The sequence below is a fragment of the Alligator sinensis genome, unplaced genomic scaffold (genome assembly GCF_000455745.1).
Source record: "Alligator sinensis unplaced genomic scaffold, ASM45574v1 scaffold746_1, whole genome shotgun sequence".
NCBI lineage: Eukaryota > Metazoa > Chordata > Crocodylia > Alligatoridae > Alligator > Alligator sinensis.
This window is the reverse complement of record NW_005841959.1, coordinates 1,160,654-1,181,835: the sequence shown is the minus strand read 5'-3', so window position 1 is coordinate 1,181,835 and position 21,182 is coordinate 1,160,654. Positions and strand designations below refer to the sequence as shown.

Sequence of the window (21,182 nt, the reverse complement as noted above, 5' to 3'; positions counted from 1 at the left end):
GGATGCAGGTCCTGCTGCAGCTGTCCCCGCCACTTATTTGTAGTTCTGAGCAGCCAATATATGCCGGTGACCTGCCATTGCTGTTGCCTTTATTGTTGCCCCTCACTCCCAAGCCACAGCTCCCTGGTCCTGCCAGTGCCCCTCACTCATAACCCACAGCCCCCCAGCTCTGCCAGTGCCCTCCCTCCTGACCCACTGTGCCCTATCCCCAGGCGTCAGTCCCCCAGTGTGTGGAGGAGGGGGAGTGTGGGCACAGGGGTGGGAGGCCATGTGCGTCCCCAAGGTCTCTGTTCCCACAGCAGGGTGTGGGGCTGCAGCCGGATGGGATCAGCTCTAGGCGGGAGCTGTCTCTGAAGCCCAGCACATCATACCCAGCTTGGGAGGGAGCACCGTGCTGCCATGGCTGCCAGGATGAGGTGCGATGGTGGCAGCAGTGTGGTGTTGTGCCCCCTGGTGTGGGCAGGGGGTGCCTTCAAAGGAGAAAATTCACGTTTTTCCGCAGCAAATAGAGAACCTGGATCCCTGATTTGATGAGTCCTACCCCTGAAGTCCCAGCCAGATGACACAGCTCCACAGGCTGAATCAGGCCCATCAGCCAAATGTTTGACACTCCTGTTCCACAGTGTTAATTGCAGAGCACCTCTCTATTAAATATTTACTGGTTTGTAATATTCAGTAAGAACTCTGAAGACAGCTTTTGCAGCATATTGTTGAAACAAGTGTTCGCACATTTTTTGCTAGTATTTCACTGAGATAAATTTCTGTGCATTTTGATGTAATTTTAAAAAGGAAAATTGATAAAGAGAAACGTAAGAAGAAATATTGTGTCTTACTAAACTGTCAAATCGTAAAATGGGAAAAAATTAATCCTAGGTTGGTGGCATGTATTTGATTCTCAGTTTTAGTAAATAATTTACTACTAAATAGTGCTGTTGATTTAAAAAAAAAAATCACTGTGTGTAACTAAGTTTTCCAGTGATACTTTAATTATCAGAAAAGTTAATTTATTTGTTGTAATGAGATGATAATTTGTATATTAATGTTTTAATTACATTGAATGCAGGTTGTATTAACACTGACCATGTTAAAACACTAATATGTAGCAGTGCTGTTTAACACGACTCCGTTTTTTGCAGTAATTACAGAATTATGCAATGCAATTGTCCTTGCTTCAGTTATTTCCTTTCATTCTGGAAAAGGGGTGAGCTTGTGTTTTAGTGCCTGCTTCCAGGGTTTCTATTTAGTCTACTGATTGTCTAATGTAAAATGCATTAAAAAATTCATGAAATAGGGACTGGTACCTCACCACCCTTCTCTTCAGGGCTTCCCTTACCACTGGGCTTTTTGTTATGCTACCTCTTGCTTGTTCTTCTGGCTTCTTAGTTCTTGCATTGCCATCTGTACAGTGGTCCAGATTCAACTGGCATGGTTTATAAGCCTGATCATTAGGACACAGTCTTGGGGAGTGGAAGATGTAGTGTCCTCTTTAGGCTGAGGAAGGCATAGAGCCAGGTCTCTGACTTCTAAACTAGTGCTGTGACCACTAGTAGTTTACTAGTTGTTACAGTAACCTCATGTGCTGTAACCTCTTGGCAAAGTGGGAGCATTCAGTGAATATGGACAAATGTAGGTACTGGGGAGCTGCTGCTGTTTTTGATCTACTTAGCGACTCTAAACTAGGTTGCTATAGCATCTTAAGATGCCATGAAATCCTTTTAAGGGTGCTGCTCAATATTAGGACTTAGACATTGTTTATAATATAAACCCAGAGATTTCAAATAGGAATCCACAGTGGCAGAAACAGTCCAAACTGTTGTCATGGCCTGAGTTATTTAGAACGGAAGAATTGCCCTACTGTTTTTTTTTATAGTAAAAAACGAGTGAAATCTAAGAGCTGGCATTTTCTCAGGGGTTCCTTGAGTCTAAAATGGTTGAGATCTAAGTCACGTTTGTGGTATCCCATAGTGATACAGGTTAGCTTGATTGCCCCAGCCTCAGACACTGAAGAAAATAAGGCTAAAGTGCGAGTGGGTTTGCCAGACTTGTATTGATGCAGAATCATGCAGAGTTGCATCCTTATAGCTTCTGTTGGTATCTTTTGATAGCCCTACAGTTGTTACATCTGTCTATAACCATTCCTTGCCTGGGTTTTCTTTTGTGCTCCCCTCCTCCCTTCGGTGAGTAAAACTGACCGTTGGTGCTGTGCTTCCTACTGAATTCAATGCAATTGGTGCTCAGTAGGCATGCACAGAGGCATGTAATGGACTGAGGCACCTCTCCAGCTTTGATCTGGATTCCAGATGAAATTAACCCGAGTTAGGTGCCTACCTGTCTGAACTGGCTTATTGCTGAGCATGCTCAGAAGCTGAAGTTTACATGCCGTAGGGATCTTTTCATGCCAAATGGAGGTACCTAATGAATTTGTGCGCCCAAGTGGTTTTGCAGCGGCTGGAGTGGAATTCATCTGAATCACTTTTTGTGATGTAGGCACTTAAGTAGAATTTGTCATGTTTAGGTACATAATTGACCAATTTGGATCTGTCCCCAGCATTTCTGCACAATCAAATTGCAGGATAATAACCTAACTTGGTATTTTTCTCTTTACATTTCTGGTATGCTGGAGAAATGTATCTTTAAATTATTAAAATTTGAAGTCGTTTTCTTGAGTAATGAGCAATGTCAAAATGTTTAAAGTAATTTGAAGTTGTATATGAAAAGTTAACTTGGAAGTAAAATATAATCGTTTACATGACAGTAGAGGGCAGGTGGACCCCTGAGCCTACAAGTTTTTGTGCATCACTGTTAATTTATCATGAGATTCAATCTAGATAAATCCCAGGAGCCTCTTGGTGCAGGGTGATATTCTGCATCAGAGCCATACATTGCAGGTCCTAGCATTGAGGATGTATTAGTTGTGACTCTGTGTATAAGACTCCTTTAGCAACTTCTCCTTTTTACCTGTCTCACTGCAGTAGTTGGAAAACCCTTTTCACTTAAAGTAATAACATACAAGGGATAGATGTAGCTAGCATTGCACCCAGTTGCCATTAGCATCTTGGCCTGAATGACTAGATATCTGTATACAGAGTAAATTGAAAGGTGTCGTTGGTCTTTAATGCGAGCCTGGAGCAAGGTTCAAATAGGCACTTCTGGAGCTATAGCAAGAACCCTTTTAATTGTTTTTCTACTGCATTGTTTGATTATTTTGTGTAATGTGTAACTTGTTAAATTCTGTACATTCTGCAATTCTAAATAACTCAAGAGCTGAGAACAACTCATTTGAATGGTGCAGGGGGTGGCTGGCTCCCGCTGCTACATGCACCCTGGGAGGGCATGGGGGCGCATGTGCCTCCAGATTGGCACATGGGGCAAGGGCAGGCTGCTGCTGCGGACTGGGGCAAGGGCAGGCTGCTGCTGCGGACTGGGGCCAGGGCTGCGCTGTGCTCTTCCTGATGGGGGATTGGGCTGCTTTGTGCTTGGGGCAGATGGTGGCAGCTCTGGGAGGGAGCTACAGATAATTTTGGGGTGGCTGCAACCCCCCCGTAGGCTCCCTCCTAACGCTTCCCCTGACCCCAGCCCGCAGAGGCAGCCCGCTCTTGCCCCGTGTGCACATCCACCCCCCCCCACCCCCCCCAGATGAGTCGCTTGTGGCCCCGTCCTGTGCCCCACTCCGCCCCAGCTGGGCAGAGCCTACCCCTGCCCCACTCCCTCCCTTACTGCAGGGGCCTCGATTTGTCCCCCCCAGCCCCCTTCCCTCCTCCCACCCCTTCCCCCATAACAGATTTACCAGCTGGTTGCTGCTCTCCACGCTGTGGGGCTTTATGTTGGCTATCGGATCGGTATCAGCCGATATGGCTCGTTAAAAATTGGCCATCGGTATTAGCCCAAAAAATCTCTATCGCTGCACCCCTAAAGGTTACGTGAATATATTGTCTCAAATAGTATATAATTAGAAGTAATAATTCCTATTCCGTGATGATATCTTTGCGCTTTAATGCATCTCAAATTAAAACTATTGTTTTATTGGTTTATTTTTTATAAAAAGCATTTTCACAAAAAAATAAAGACTATAATTGAATCAAAGAAATCTGATTTAAATAAAAAAATCAGGTTTTTATTTAAAAAATAATAGTTTTTTATCCATCCTGACTCCTTTTTAGGTCTTTAAAGATCTAGCATTTGTTGGGAAGAAAACAAGTGCCCAACAGATCTCCAAAACATATTTTCATATTTTTACAGCAGTATTAAGAGAGACCGAAAATAAACCTGTAGTAGATGGTGTCCCTTCATGTTTCAGAAAAGGCTAGTTCAAGAGCCTGGGTTTCCTGCTCCCTTCCCTTTTTCCTCTTAGTGTCTGTTTGTGGAGTGGGGCTTCACTGTGAGCAGAAAACAGTTTTCCTTGCAGTCCAGCCTCTGCAGGGTTGCCTCAGTTCCCTTTGCTCTGAGTGGGAAAGGAGTCGGACAGGATTGGCAAATTTTGGGCTCCAAGGAAAGCAGTCTTCTTCACCCTGTCCCTGCTGTGCGTGTGCACCCACACTTAACTGAGGTGATTGAAGCTGCAAGGGCAGTATGCCAAATGCAAATTGGCTCCTGAATCCTTGTAGCGCATGCTGGCAGCAGTTCATCAGATTGTGGTGCATTGCTGCCTTCTCAAAATCCCTTTCCAGTTTTTTGCAGAGTGATGAATGCAATACGGATGCTGTCAACCCCAGAATGTTGCAAGACCAGCTGCTCCTTCTTTAATAGCTCCACCCAGATCCCTACTTGTATTCCACACTGAGATATCCAAGGGAAACACGCATCTTTTGGCATGTATTCAGTGCAAGAATGGAGAAAACCTCTTGGATGTTTATCCTTGAGCCCCTGGCCAGCATTTTTCTTGGAGAGACCTAGATGAACTCCTGAGGGTGAATGGGAGGCAAATAATCTAATTCTCTTTGCAGGTGGTGTAGATTAGCCACTTAAAATATTTTTGGAACAATTTCTGAACCCACTTTTACTTCCCTTCTGGGGGCAGGATTAGGGAGACAAATTCCAAATGGGAAATAAAAGCATAATAAGAAATGCCCTTTTCCCTGCTTATATTTATGGGGTTTAGCAGAGAAGATCAGTGCAGAAAAGACCAGGCCATAGATGAGATGACTCGGGTAGGCATGCATCCTTATATGTGGTGGTCTATCATTTCCAGTTATTCTGTTGATCACCATACCCAGCTTATACTTCCTAGTTCCTGTTTCAGATTTCTGTGACTTGTTACTGCCTCTGCCTCCTCCACGAATAGTAGAGTGGTGAATAAGAGACAACAGCCCAAATATTTCTTAAAAAGTGGATTGTAACAAGGGTTGTCTTAGCTTATTTCCCTCAACATTTGCTTAACTTCCTAAAGCTAGAAAGTGCCTCAGTTCACACACTAAACATTTCTAATCAGGGGAGATTTTTTTACCTGAAATACTATCTTCAGTATACAGATAAAACTAGGCAGTCTGTGTGTCATGGTTCTCTCTCAATTCAGGTAGCATCATCTGACACCCTGTGTACCTCTATATATTTTCACAAGTAACGTCAGCATGGGTGGCTGTGTTGCAAGGGTGGTCCGTTCTCAATTTGAAAATGTTATTGGCCAAGAGCTATTCCCTTTTTTTGCAAATATATGGGACTTTGGGTCCTTAGAATCAGGTAATCAGACAAATTTAGTTCCCAGTCCTTTATAATTAAGTAGTAAACTATGTGTAAGACCAAGGCTATTGTGAGTCATTAGAAAAGTCACCTTCCCATCCTGACTCCTTCCAGAAACTATAAAAAGGCATACGGGCCATTTAACCAGTTGAAGCAGTCCAAAGTCCCACAGAAGAAAATACTTATTCATAAATTGTCTCTATAATAAGGGTACTGGTAATATCTGCCCTTTTACTTGAAAGTATCTGCATTGCTATATAGAGTTGGATTGATGCCAGCCTCTCAATTTGGGAGCAAAGAGTTACCTATAGTCATGATCAAATGAGATCACTGGGCATTGAACATTGATATGCCAGGTGCAGGTGTGCCAAAATTACAGGAACTGACTGCAACATGAATGGAATTATCTGTTTTCTACTTGCAGTCTGCTCCTGATCCTGTTTCTAGCCTCAGGATTGAGGCACCAAGTAGAGCTATCTGAAACATCTGACTCCCATATTTTAAAAAAGGCTGTAGAAGGGAACCAGGAAACTGCAGTCTGATGAGTCTAACTTCTATTCCCAGAAAACTAATAAAAAAAATAGTTTAAAATAATAATAAAAATAAAAAGAACTGTTCAGCATATGGATGAACATGACTTGCTGGAGAGCAATCAACATGGTTTTGTCAAAGGAAAATCATGTCTCATGAACTTACTAGAGTTCTTGGAAGGTGTCAATAAGCAGGTGACTCAGGATGATCCAGTAGACATAGGATATCTGGACTTACAAAAAACTTTTGACAAGGTCCTGCAGCAGAGGCTCTTAATGAAGTTAGGTAGTCCTGGGACTACAGGGAAGGCCCATTTGTGGATTAGAAAGATAGAAAACAAAGAGTGAGTATAAATGGTCAGTGTTCAGGATGGAAGGAAATAAACAGCAGGGTCCCCCAGGAATCTGTATTTTGGGGTATACTTATAAATGATCTGGAAAAGGGGTGAGTAGCAAGGTGGCCAGATTTGTGGATGACAAAAAATGTTCAAAGTGATAAAGACCAAGGTGAACTGTATTTACAAATTAACAAGTGGCCAAGCAAAAGTATATAGGGATTTATTATTTACTGTCTCTCGCAATACAAGAGGAAGGGGTCATAAAATGAAACTAGTAGGTAGTAAGTTTAAAACTAAGAAAAAGATTTTTTTTCACTCAGTATGTAATCAAAAGTGTGGAACTCATTGCCACCAAATGTTGTGGGAGCTTACAGTTTAGCCATAATTCAAAAAGGAATCGGACAGATTCTTGGAGAAAAGGGGCATCAGTAGCTATTGAGCATGGGAGTTAAGTGTTCCAAATCGGTTCTGAGTTAGAACTTCCTATACCTGTAGTACCCAACCTTTTTGATTGGTGGCAATGCCATCAGGTATGAAGTGTCATCTAAGAAAAATTTTAACAGAAGATGACAGTGGCTGTAATGAAAAATAAGTAGAGTTTTCGAAAACAAAAACATCTAACATAGTGGAATCTTAGAATCATAGAAATTAGAATTGGAAGGGACCTCAGGAGGTCATCTAGTCCAACCCCCTGCTCAAAGCAGGACCATCTCCAGCTATATCATTCCAGCCGATGCTTTGTCCAGCCAGGTCTTAAAAACCTCCAAGGATGGAGACTCCACAACCTATCTGGGTAACCAGTTCCAGTACTTTATTACTCTCTTAGTGAGAGTTTTTTTTCTAATATCTAATGTAAACTTCCAGTCCTCCAATTTGTCTAGGTCTCTTTGAATCCTAACCCTACCCTCCAGTGTATCTACTGCTCCCCCCAGCTTGTTGTCATCTGCAGACTTGCTGAGGGTGCACTCCATGCCATCTTCCAAGTTGTTGATTAAGATATTGAGCAAAACCTGCCCGAGGACTGACTTCAGGGCACTCCATTTAATACCAGCTGCCAACTAGACATTTAACTTCTTTACTACCTTCTAAGCCTGACAAGCCAGCTTTCTATCCACCTTATAGTCCCTTCAGCCAACCTGTACTTCCTTAGCTTGCTTGTAAGACTGTTGTGGGATACCATATCAAAAGCCTTGCTAAAGTCAAGTTATATCATGTCCACTGCTCTCCACACATCTGCAGAGCCAGTCATCTCATCCTAGGAGGCAGGTTGGTCAGGCATGATTTGTCCTTGCTGAATCCATGCCGACTCTTCCTAATCACCTTCTCTTCCAAGTGCTTAGAAATGAATTCCTTGAGGATCTGATTTTTTCCAGGGACTGAGGAGAGGATCCTCCTTCCCTTAAAGATGGGCATAGGGATCCTCCTTCTTCCCTTAAAGATTTGACATTTTCCAATCATCTGGGACCTCTCCCAATAGCCACAAATTTTCATAGATAATGGCCAGCAGCCCTGCAATCACATTGGCCAACTTTCTCAGTATCCTTAGGTTTGTTGCATCTGGCCCCATAGACTTGTACATGTCTGTATTTTCTAAATAGTCTCCAATCTGGTCCTTTGCCACTGTTACCTCCTCCCCAAACTGTGCTGCCAGGTGCAGTAATCTGGGAGCTGACCTTGCCTGTGAAGACTTCGGTGAAAAAGGCATTGAGTACATTAGCCTTTTCCGCATCATCTGCCACTAGGTTGTCTCCCCTATTTAGTAAGGGATCCACACTTGATCCTCCTTTTGTTGCTGATATACTTGTAGAAATGCTTGTTACACTTCACATCCCTTGTTAACTGCAACTCCAATTGCACTTTGGCTTTGATTTCATCCCTGTATGCCTGAGAGCAATACTTTTATATTTCTCCTTAAACATTTGTCCAAGTTTCTACTTGTAAGCTTCCTTTTTGTGTTTTAGGTCACTGAAGAATTCTGTGCTAAGACAAGCTTATTTGCATTTGCACATTGCAGGTCTTCCTGTGCTTTGGGATGGGTCATTCCTGTCCCTCCAGCAAGGTTTCTTTGAAGTACAACCAGCTCTTCTGGATTCCTTTCTCCCTCAGACTGGGGGGATTCTGTCCATCAGTTCCCCAAGTGTGTCAAAGTCGTCTTTTTTGAAGTCTAGAGTTCTTACTCTACTGCTCTTTTTCCATTCTTTTCTCAGGATTCTGAGCTCAATCATCTCATGGTCACTGCTGCCCAAGTTGCCACCCACTTGTATGTTCCCCACCAATTTTTCCCTGTTTGTAAGCAGCAGGTCAAGAAGAGCACAGCCCCTAGTTGGCCTCTCCAGCACTTGTACCAGGAAGGTGTCTCCAACACTTTCCCAAATCTTCCTGGATTGCCTGTGCACTGCTATATTGATCTCCCAGCAGATGTCAGGGTGACTGAAATCCTCCGTGAGAACCAGGGCTTACATTCGGGAAACTTCTTCAGACAGCTAGCAGAAAGCCTCATCCACTTCATGCTCCTGGTCTGGTGGTCTGTAGCAGACCCCCACCATGACATCACCCTCGTTGTTCTCCCCCCTAACCCAGAGACTTTCAACAGGCCTATGTCCAGTTTCTTACTGGAGCTCTGAGCAATCATGCAGCTCTTTTACATACAGCGCAACTCCTCCTTCTCTTCTCCCCTGCCTGTCCTTCCTGAACAGTTTGTACCCATCCATGACAGTGCTCTAGTCATGCGACCTATCCCAAGTCAGTTATTCCCATCATGTCATAGTTCTTTGACTATGCAAGGACTTCCAATTCTTTCTGTTTATTTCCCAGGCTCCATGCATTCGTGTACAGGCAACTGAGGTAACTAGCCAATTGCCCTACTTTTCTGAGGAGTAGGAGTCTGGAGTCTGTTAAAAATTCTGATTTTACCTAGTTGTCTTCATGTGAAACCTACCTAGGAAACATGGGCATTCATTCTATATTTCACCCTGTTGATACCCTGTTGACAGAATTCTAGCTCCAGTTTATTTTCTCCACTACCAGAACTGATAAATGCAGAGAATCAGGTGTGTGTGATATTTAAGTGATCTGTCAAAATCCATTAAAGGATTGGATGCCATAAAGTAAAGACTGTATCCACTAGTTTGTACATAAAATGGGTATGTCTGTAGGGCACAGTGCTAGATGTTAATATGCTATCTGGCTTACTGGGGTCTACGTGTTACAAGACTAAGACTTAGAGAGAAATATTAAAGCAAATTCTGGATGTTTCAGCTTTGGAATGGGAAGCAGCATCCCTGCATTAGTGTTGCACTGGGCATGGTATAGTGTTGCCCGGAGCTCTGGATCAGGAAACAAAATTAATACAGGTAGCAGTACAGCTTTCAGTCCTGCAGCTAATGCATACGGGGCTGTCTTGGTCATGGCACTGTTTCGCCATGTAGACAGGAACCACCTCAATTCGAGTTTCAGGGGATTTCAGGAGACATCCTGAAATTTAGTGTTTTCCTCGAAGACCTGAAAAACTGGGATTTGTCCAGAAATGGCCTGAAACCATGGGAGAGGAGGAAGGAGGGGAGAAAAGTTATTAAAAAAACCCCCCACAAAATAAAACGTATCCGAAGCATGGAGAAGAAAGGCAAGAGAGCCCTGGAAACACTGGAAGCCCCATGTGTTTCCTGGGTCAGCTTAATACAGGCTGAGCCCCGGTAGGGCTCAATCAGGTTGTTTGATTCTCCGCTTTGGCAGGGAATTTAAAAGCTCTAGGTAAAGTAGAGCAGGTAAGTGCTTCTCCCCTAGGGGCCGCAAGCATAGGTACTGGCACCTACAGCCAGGCATGGGGCACAGGGTGCCCCCACTGCGGGGGCTTCTCCCTCCCGCACACCTCTTCCAAGCCCTGCTTTGCTGCTCCCTGGGAGAGGGGAATTTCCTCTCCCCTTACTGCTCAGGAAACCCATGCTGAGCGTGGGGAGGGAGGGATTCCCTGGCAGGGGGTGGCACCCTGCTCCCTATGCCTGGCTTTGGGGGCAGACACCTGGCACAAGTCTGCTGTGCCCCACTCCACCCCAGCACGTGGAGAAGAGAAGGGGAAAATTCCTCTTCTCTCTGGCACGGCAGAAAACCAAAGCAGGGCTCGGGAGACCCGGCATGGGACCAGGGGAAGCCCCTGCTCCACACATAGATGTGGGGGCAGGCACCCAGAAGGGGGACTCACCCTATTCACCCCCCATCCAGCCAGCTAAGCAAAGCCTTGGCTGGGATGATATAGTTGGGGCTGGTCTTTAAGCAGAAGGTTGGACTAGATGACCTCCTGAAGTCCCTTCCAACTTTAAATCTCTGATTCTAGGATTTCAGCATTTTGCACAGTGCAAGCTGAAAAGATGAGCAAGAGCAGTGTGATGACGCCCCAATAAATAATTAGTAAAAATAATTTCTGCCATGGAGCGAGTGAAACAGTTTCCTGCAGGAAATTTCTTACAGACCAGTAAGCAAAACAGCTGAAGAACAGCCTATGTGCTGTTGATCAGCGGTAATCAGCCCCATGGTGGTCTCCCTCAGCCAGAGGCATGGGAGAGCCCACCCTGAAAAATGCCTGAAATTGTCTCTGGGGAGCCTGCAGGGAGTCCACTTTTCCCCCTGCTGGAGCCTGAATTACAGTGGTCCTTATGTATAGACGTACTTGACAATACACTGATCTTGGAGAGCTGTTCCTTCTATAGATGTCTTGTTTTGGTTGTGTTAGTTAACGTATCTGTTAGGATTTTCATAATACTTGGCAAGAACATGATTGACCTGATTCCTGTCAGCACTACCCACCAAGGGGGAATGTGGCCAGATCTTACTTGGCAGAAGTCAGGTTACTAGACTGGCTGCTGTACCCACAAATCTGTGTCATTATAAGTCTAATTTGTCAGCTGATAATTTGACCTTTTGCATGGGCAGACAGTTTGTCTCCTGTGGGCTGCTGTGTGTCAGGACTGTCTTCCCACCTTTGCCATCATTCCCCTGGACTGTACTAAAGATGGGAATGATGTCACCTGTGCACCTGTATTTTGGTAATTAATAATTATGTGAGCATATCCTATTTTCCCCACAGGTCCTCTGCTGCATTTAGTATATTAACAATAATTACTTCTTTTTATCCAGTTTATGGTCAGAAATTTTATTTTACTGCACACACTGTGCCAAGCATTGCACTGAATAGAAATATTTGCAAATAAATACTTTTTTTGCAACTATCTAGTTAGCCTAATAAAAGGTATCGCCTCCCCCAAGAGTTCTGATTATTTTCTCTGGGTGTTTTTGTGGGGTTCCAACTATAGATTCAGAACACACTGAAAATAAAATTTGTATTTTTCCATTTTGCAGCTTGGAACAAATAAGGTATGGAGGTGGTCAGAAGTGTCCACTAACTTTGATTGCTGCATTTTGGATGTATAGGAACTAATACTTTTCAGCATATTTCACATTATATAGCATATCATATCTTAACTACAGTTCTGATTAAGTTTAAGTGCAGTCATGAGCACTCGTTATTTCTGCAGATCTGGTCTCACATGTTTTGGCATTAGTAACCAGATGTGTGCATCTTTAGTTCTGGAATATTTGGAATATATTTTTGTCTTCATTATAAATGTCAAGGAACATTCTTTACTGTTTATTGATATAGCATGAAGGCTGAGTCCCACTAAGTTGAAAGTAACTAGCTACTGTCAATTAGTCAGTTAGGCATAATTAGTAGTCATTGTTAATCCAAGTGACAGACTAACCAGACTTTACTTTTTTTATGTACATCAGAGTATTGAACTATTTTGAGATTTTGGGGGCAGGTAGACAAGAAGGGTAGAGGTACCACATTCAAGTCCAAAGAAAATTTATGTAGTGGAGAACATATGAACCTTCTATGAACTGCAATGGAAAAGCTGATGGAATATGTGTTACCAGAAGACTACTAGGGCTGTTAAGTAGTATTCATATAAAAACAGTTTAGAGAAGTCATCACTCTTACTGAAGACTTTTCATGATGTCTGTTTCACAAACAGGAAAATTGTAAGAGCTTGTAATTCTTTTTTCATAATCTGTCTGGTTATTGCTGTCAGTTTTGTCTTCTCCCTGTGATGCACTGCACAAATAACTCAAGAAGTAAATTTGCCGTCCGGCCCTGAAATCCTGTTCTTTACTGTTGTAAAGGAATAAGTAAATGCTTCTGACACCTTTTAACAGGGCTTAGGAAAATCCATTACATTATCTTAGGTTATATTTCCAGCAGGTGGGAATGGTATAAACCCACATAAGAATTTCTAAGCTCTCAATTATTAGTGTTCCTTAAGATAGTAGACTGTTTTTCTTTTAGAGATACCATTAGGTCTGTGGAATTCTTCTCTGTATAGAAAAGCAACTAGTAATAAACTACTTCTCTGATAGTTTCATATTGAATTTAATGTCTTGCTGTGTTTTTTTCCCTTCTCTGAATTATAGGTAGCTCTTTAAAACTAGTTGTGTTCAACTTCTTTATTTGACATTTTCCCACTGTTTTTACTTTTGAGAATGGCTTTCTACTACAAATTGTTTGAGAAGGCTAGTTTGAGAGGGCTTTCCTGGGAAATCTATAATCAGTTGGCCTAAACAATTACAGCTTTTATTCTAGAAAAGAGAGAAATAATAGAAGAAGGTATTGAATTTAACCAATCAAACTGGCTCAGAATGATTGATTAAAACCAAGGCTTATATTGCATATTTAGTGTGTACAACAGGGGCCACGCTTCTATTGCCATCAGTGTCCCTTCGAGTGCTGCACAGCATGACCCCAGCCTGTAGCTGCAACCCACCCAGCCTGCCCTGCCCTGCCCCGTGCAGATCCAGGGACAAATGCCCCCTGGTACCCTCCTGGATGAGTGGCAGGAGCAGCAGTGGGAGCCACCAAACAAGCCACTCCTGGACCAGTGGTGTGCAGCAGTGAGAGCTGCTGCCACCCTCCCTGCAGGCTCCACATGAGCCACAGCTCTGTCCCACGCCTCCCTTGCCCCGGCTGGGCAATGACTGCCCCAGCCCCATTCCTCCCTCACCATGTTGGGCATTGATCTCCCCCCGCCCCCCGTAACACATCCCTTACTTCCCCCCTCCCTTTTCATCTTAACAGACTTATCAGCTGCACCCAGCTGTATCGGAAATCGGATCAGTATTGGCCAATATGCCTCCTTAAAAATTAGTTTTGGCCCCCCCAAAATCTCTGTTGGTGCACCCCTAGTTATAACCTATTGCTATCCTTCCATTTGTGTATATGCTGGACTGACCCTTAGGCAGTCATGCTCCAGGGACCTCTGGATAAAATGTGGAGGCTGCAATGAAAATACAACTCATTATTGCTCTCTCTATTTTTTTGATAATAATACTTTTAAGTGTAGAAAAATTAGCAGTTTGCATAAGAACTTGTGGCCAGTAGGCTTGCTTGTTAGTAGATTACCTCCTACGTTGCATGGTATGGTGGGAATGTTTCTGTTTTGCTTTCTTAAAAAAGTGTGCCAGCTCTAACTTTTTTGCATTACTGCAAGACTGCTTGTAACAAGGCCAATATTGTGACATTTGCAGGTTAGCAATGTTAATAGTGCCTGGTTACTGGTACTGGTCCAGGAAGAGCACACACCAACTGCTGCAGCTTCCTTAGCCTGACGAAGGGTTTTTGAACCCGAAAGTTTGCTTAATAACTATTCTCCAACCATTTGGGTTGGTGTAATAAAAGATATCAAATTCACCCAAGGAACCTTGTCTGCCTATGTCCTTAAACCAACACAGCTACAACCCAAACCCCTGGTTACTGCTCGGGTGTTTTATCTAGCTCAGAGGTGGGCAAAATCTGGCCCATGGGCTGAAACTGGCCCTCAGTACACACTATTTCCCAGCAGCCCCTCTAGTGGTGGCTCTTTCTGGCTGCCACAGCCAGACCCATCCCCACTGCCCAGGCACTGCGACCTGTCTGCCCCACACCTACCTCTGGCAGGGGCAGCTCCCGCCACTGTGCACAGCTCCTCTGGCAGCTCTTGCTGCTGCTCCCACCGCTCATCAGGGAGGGTATGGGGGGAGGCATGTGCCCCCAGATCTGAGCGGGCCAGGCAGAGGTGGTGCTGGAAGGGGGGCTATTGGGTGACTATGGCAATTTTTGGGGTGGCTGCAGTCTCCGGCTAGCCAGTGCTTCCTCAGCCCACAGCTGCAGCCCGTCCCGTCCCCACGTCCCGTCCAGATCTGGGGGCACCTCTCCCCCTCCTCCCCATACCCTCCTGTGATGCGTGCAGCAGTGGATGCTGTGCCCTAAATGAGCTGCAGCTCCGCCCCATGCCCTGCCCCACCCCAGCTGGGTAGCGCCTGCCCCAGCCCCATTCCTTCGCTCACGGCAGGGGCCTTGATCTTCCCCCCACACCCCTTCCCTCCCTGTCCCCTTCCACCACAAGAGACTTACCAGCTGCACGCAGCTGTATTGGAAATCACGCTGGTATCAGCTGATATGCCTCCTTAAAAATTGGCGATTAGTGTTGGCCCCAAAAATCGCAGTTGGTGCACCTCTACTAGTATTTAACAGATGTTTAGTCAAGAAACCATTAAGTTATGTGAACAAGCAAGCCAGTTCATAACCCCTGTAATAGTGATTTTCTACCAGGGTGCTGAGGGACCTTTGGGTGTCTGGAGATCCTTTAAGGGTGCTTCAGGATGTCCTACAATGTGAGCACTGTTAGGTATGCAAAACTGGCCAACTGTGGCCTCGGCTTCACTACGATCTGCTGGCTGGGGAATTGGCTCTGTGGTAGGACCCAGAGGGTGGTGGTTGATGGAAGTCAATCATCATGGTGCCCTGTAACCAGTGGGGTCCCTCAAGTCTCTGTCCTTGGGCCAACACTATATTCAACAACTTCATTAATGATGTGGACATTGGTATCAGAAGTGGACTGGCCAAGTTTGCCAATGACACCAAACTCTGGGGTAAAGCATCCACACCTGAGGACAGGAGGGCGAACCAGGCTGACCTTGACAAGCTCAGAAAATGGGCGGATGAGAACCTGATGGTGTTTAACACCGAAAATTGCAAGGTTCTCCACCTTGGGAAGAAAAACCTGAAGCATGCTTACAGGCTCGGCAGTGCTATGCTGGCTAGCACTACGGACGAAAAGGTCTAGCGGGTCATCATTGACCACAAAATGAACATGAGCCTTCAGTGTGATGCTGCGGCTAGCAAAGCGAGCAAAATGCTAGCTTGCATCCATAGATGCTTCTCAAGCAAATCCCAGGACGTCATTCTCCCATTGTACTCGGCCTTGTTGAGACTGCAGCTGGAGTACTGCATCTAGTTTTGGGCCCCACAAGTCAAAAAGGATGTGGAGAAGCTTGAGAGAGTCCAGAGGAGAGCCACATGCATGATCAGAGGTCAGGAAAACAGACCTTATGATAAGAAGGTGAGAGCTATGGAACTCTTTAGCCTGGAAAAGTGCAGGCTCAGGGGTGATCTGGTGGCCACACCTATAAGTTTATCAGCGATGCTCATGAGGATCTGGGGGAACGTCTGTTCACCAGAGTACCCCAGGGGATGACAAGGTCAAATGGTCACAAACTCCTTCAGGACCATTTCAGGCTGGACGTAAGGAAGAACTTCTTTATAATCTGAGCCCTCAAGGTCTGGAATAGACTGCCACTGGAGGTGGTTCAAGCACCTACTTTGAACACCTTCAAGAGAAATTTGGATGTGTATCTTGCTGGGATCCTGTGACCCCTGCTGACTTCCTTTCTCTGGGGCGGGGGGCTGGACTTGATGAACTTTCGAGGTCCCTTCCAACTCTAATGTCTATGAAATCTATGAAATAATTCATAAGGTAAACCCAGAGATTTCATAGTGTTGAAACCATTCTGCCTTGCTGTGGTCTTTCCAAGCTCTTTCCAAAATAAGAATTGATCTATTATGCTTCTGTAGTCAAATAAAAAGAAAAAAAGAAAAAAGTGAAAACTAAGAGTTGGTGCTGACTGGCACACGGGTGCACATGTGGGGGCACCCATGCACACCCGTCCATACCCTCAAACACACAGTCACAGACCCTGCACTCTCACACCTCCAGCCACCCTCTCTCCCCACAAACCCCATATCCCCCACACCCTTCACAATATACAAGAGTAAGACTTCATTTTGAGCTATTATGCTATCACCTATAAATATGCAAAGCAAATGCACAAAAATCAGGACAAACATTTTTTTAAAAATAAAATTAAAATATGTTATTGTCAGTGTTTGATTTGTAGTATATAATTTTTTGCTTTTTCCGGTTCCAAGATGGCAAACCCCCTTCCTAAAAGGAGTACTTCCATGGGCAAGGGGAGGGATGTCCGGTGACAAAGAACAATGGTTAGGGTACGGGACTTCTGGTCCCAAGATGGTGACCAGCGGGTGGAGCTACACTTGAGGCCCTCTGCAGTTCACCAAAACTTGTAAAGTGGCCCTCCAGCCAAAATAATTGCCCGTCTCTGCCTTAACAGAATCCGAGTCTGAGCAAACTGCGTGTTTGTCAGTGCCTACAAGTTCTAAATCTATCTGACCATGAAAAAGCCATTTGTAAAAGTGGTTTCAGAGGCTCTTAATCTATGATAGAAGAGGAAGAAAGTAAAAATGAGGTAATTTTGGACACCTACCACAATGATAAGTTATTTTTCTGGAGAGGTCAGAGGGCATAGGAGAAAGGAAGCTGGAGGCCATGGCAGAGCTCAAAGAGGAGGAAATAGGAGGGGAGATGGAATTGGCAGACTGAGGCAGTTATTCCTAGAGTTCAAAATTAGAGATGTTCTCTGATGCAATTGGGAATCCTGTTGTACTTTATTCCCATCTCCCATCAGCACTTCCACACATTCAGCAGCAGTGTTTAATTTCCTTTTTCCAAAATGAAGAATCCTACCTCTCTTGGGATTGCAGGTATCCTTTATATGGGTACTGTGAGAAGAGTGATAAGAATTATCACTGCTTGTGATCGTGTATACAATTAAGCAATGTAATTGTGCTTCCATACAGTTCTTCCATGTTGCACAATAGGTTGCATTTCTCAACATATTTTTGTATTTATTAAAGAAGAAAATTATCTTAATTTGTGGCATCATTTGTCTTCATAGTATCTATTAAGATACTTTTCAGTCATATGTTTTGTTCAATGATTAAATGAAATCAATTAGTCTTTTAAAAAATAAGTAATAAAAGATCACATAATAATACTAGGAAGGTGGGAAACTTTGTCCTTGTTTTCACTTCTGCAGTATCAGTATGCATGAAATGATGACATATGACATTCCTTTTAAAGTTTGCTTGCCCAACATGACCTTTGACCAGGTTCATGGGTGAAAACCTGCTTTGTTCTTTCACCTATATTGACCAACAGAACAGCTATAGAAACTTTACATCAGAGTTAGCATTGTTTTGCTTCAAAAGCTATCCCCATTGACTCTTCAGACTTTGAAAGGTATATGCAAAATACCTTCTTGGAGAAACAGAAATACATTTTAGCATACTGTAATGTAAGAGGCATACAGCCAGTTGGTAGGTGGAATTCCCCAAACGTGGCACAGAAATAAGATGTATTTGATGTTTCTGGTTCAATAATAGCGTCTTCATCTTTCCTTCCCTATATAAGGGAAGGAAATTATTTAGTCATCTGGACTAATTTAGTCATTAGGACTAATTATTTAGTCATCTGAATTGTACCTTCTCTGATCCCACCATATTATAGTTGTCTTAATACTTTAGACTAAATGCAGGGGGAAACTGAACAGCACATCCTGAAAATCCTTAACTATACTGAAAGTGCCCCTTGGCTTTATTTGGCTGAGTCACTAACACTTGCTTTCTTGCAGTATTCACTTCACTACCATTTCCTCCATTCTCTTCCCCATGTTGGTGGTTGGTGAGTAATAGTCTTTGTTCATGGCCAGTCTCCAAAGTACCATGACAGAATTTGTCCAGCAGAATAATGTCTCATGAGTAAATGTCTTTGTTAGACAGCTGCCAGTTCCGCATACACAAAAAAAAGAAGTAACTTTGGTTTATTTAGAAACTTGCAATATTACATGTGGTTCAGTTCAAAATTTTTGAATCAGTGCAGTTTTACGTGTCCCCTCTGCCTCCCCCTCAATCCACCTTTTCAAGTAACATTGTTGATCTCTCTCTCTCTCTCTTTTTCCTCCTTTTCAGGTAACATCCTTGACTGCCCTGGGTGCTGCTCTTATTTCTGTGCAGCACTGCTTCCAGGCTTTTAAAACAGCAAACTCTAAAAGCTTTAAGACGGGGATAGCCAACCCCTCGCACCCATGCTAATTAGTAGTATGTGGAGACATTTTCCTCGGCACTCCAGATGTGCCAAGGAAATTGTTTAAGAGGTTTTTTTTTAAGTTGCTGCGCAGGCTCTTTCAAGAGTCAGGAGGAAATGCTGCCTTGAAGAGCCCTTGGGAGGAGCTATTGGGGGCGGGGAAGAAGTCTCTTTGGCATTTCTTGCTGTATGACCACCAGCAAGACTGGCTCCCCACCTCCTCTCTGCCCAGTGGCAGCTGCTGCAGCTCTGCCTGGCCTGCCCTGACTTGTCCTCCTGCAGGCTGCCAGCAGGGCGCACATGAGAGAGCAAAGGGTGGGAGTAAAGGAGGGCACTGGGGGAAGAGGGGCCACCAGCCCTGCCGTGCTAAGCGTAGCCATAGCTGCGAAGTAGGGAGCAGCAGCATTGCCCTGGCTCCTCATGGCTGCTGCAGCTGCATCGGAACTGCTTGGCCAAGGTGAGAGCACCGTGGCTGGGATGGCGCTGCCCTCATTTCCCTCTCCTCCCAGCCTGTTGCTCTGCTTCCTTTCTGCTGCAGCGCATGGGGCAGTGGGACCCACCGGGCCCAGCACAGCATCAAGGGAGGAGGCAGCTAGCTGATGGGCAGGCTCTGGGCTGGGGGCCTTGGGGAAGCACAGGGGCTACAGCGGGCCTGGGGCATCATTGGGTGGTCTTTGTCCTGCGGCATAGTAGCCTGGCTGTGTGCGCGTGTGTTTGTCTGGTTGCATTTGTTTGTGTTTGTGCGCGCGAGCGTGTGTGTGCATGTGGTTGTGTGTCTTGTCGTGTGTGGTTCTGTGTGTGTCAGGTTCTGTGTGTATGCATGCATGCTCACGCCTGGTTCTGCGTGTGTGTGCGTGCGTGTCTTCTGTGTGTGGTTCTCTGTATGTGCATGTGTCTGGTTCTCTCCTCTCTTTTTCTCTTTTTTCTTTCTTTTCCTCTTTCTTTTCTCTCTCCCTTTTTTCTCTTCTTTCTCTCTTCCCCACCTCTACTTTAGTATATAGCAGTCTGCAATGCTGCGAATTCCAGTTTCCAGTCAGTCTCTGATTCCTGAGGCAGAGCGGTGTCTTGCACAAAATGAATCAAATAAATGGAACTCTAGAAATAAGGCATATTATCGTCCTCAAAATTAGTGGTGGCTGAAAAGCAGCTGTATGGACACACATGATACTACTTAGCTTGTAACTATTTTAGCTGGCCTGTGGCTGGCGCCTTGAGTTGTTTCAGCCAGCAGACGCTTTTATAGAGGTCATATCACCATAAATTTTTTTTTGCCTTCACCTGCTCACAGGGAGGGTAAAGAGACGTATCTGATTTGGTGTAAGTTTTGGAGAAAACTAATTTGTTTTTCCTAATCTGTTAGGTATGTGCCACTAACACATTAAATAGAATGGTTAAATAAGTGAAAAGTTCATGTAAAAACTTTATTACTCTGAATGTCAGTATGGTTGAATCACTTAAACTATATACATTTAGTTAATAGTTGAACTGCAGAAACTGTTTCAAATTAAGCCACCATTGGTCAGCAGTGGTCCTCGAGCCTGTTTAAAGGATTAGGGGGGAGATTATGTCAATGTATGTGCACCCAGGTCGCATACAAGTCATTTTTACAAGGCTGTAATTGGATGCAGATGTTTAATGAATAGATAGATATGAATGGGATAAGATGTTAAAGACCCTTTTTGCTTAGTTAATCCTTGATGAGAGAAGTTGATTTATGTTCCGATTCCATTGCATGGAGTGGTTTGCCAAATGTGTGTTGTTCACTAATGCTTTGCTATGCTGGTAATCTCTATTCCAGTCAAAAATAATTTCTGCAGTTGTAAACTGTGCAGCTATAACTGGCTACTTTACCTGGTTGCTCAAGGGTTGAGGGGCATCAGGGGAAACAGCATATCGTCACCTAGGAGTAACACCCAGGCTGTTGGATAACAACGTATTTATTTGTGTGCTCTGCTGTATTAAGCAACAGACCCAAAATAGTAATATATTTAAATTCAGTACTTTCTAATTCTATCTTCTGAGCTAGTTCCCGTCTTGTCTTCTCATGTTTTATTGTTGGCATGCAGTGTGTAGAAGGTACTCTATCTTTTGAAAGTACGTGACCAATGCAGCAGGGGAATTCAGAGTATTATGGGTATAATATCAGTCGTGTGGAGTCAGTTGCCTCCACTGCTTACTGTGATCAGTTGGATCGTAATCCTCTTCAGGCTGAAATTTCCTGGTACAAGGAGGGCATGGTGTGTGCATGGGTGGGGTGGGGAGGAAGGGTAGGGCAAGGAGTTGAAGCACTTCTCATTTAAACTCCTCCTTTCCCATGCCAGTAACTCCCCCCC

The 21,182-nt window shown here is 44.3% G+C and overlaps 1 protein-coding gene across 7 annotated transcripts in view; it reads left to right on the top strand.

The window, feature by feature from the left end:
* Positions 1–644: 644 nt before the first annotated feature.
* Positions 645–21,182, top strand: part of TAB3 (TGF-beta activated kinase 1 (MAP3K7) binding protein 3) — a 94,880-nt gene continuing 74,342 nt past the window's right edge. For 3 of the 7 annotated variants that reach the window (XR_003093282.1, XM_025200205.1, XM_025200206.1), the window contains exon 1: positions 646–661. The gene's annotated coding sequence lies outside the window, so the exon portion shown is untranslated. Of the gene's footprint in view, positions 662–21,182 lie in introns of all 7 variants that reach the window. The other 4 variants (XM_025200204.1, XM_014518485.2, XR_003093281.1 and 1 more) reach the window with 2 other exon arrangements.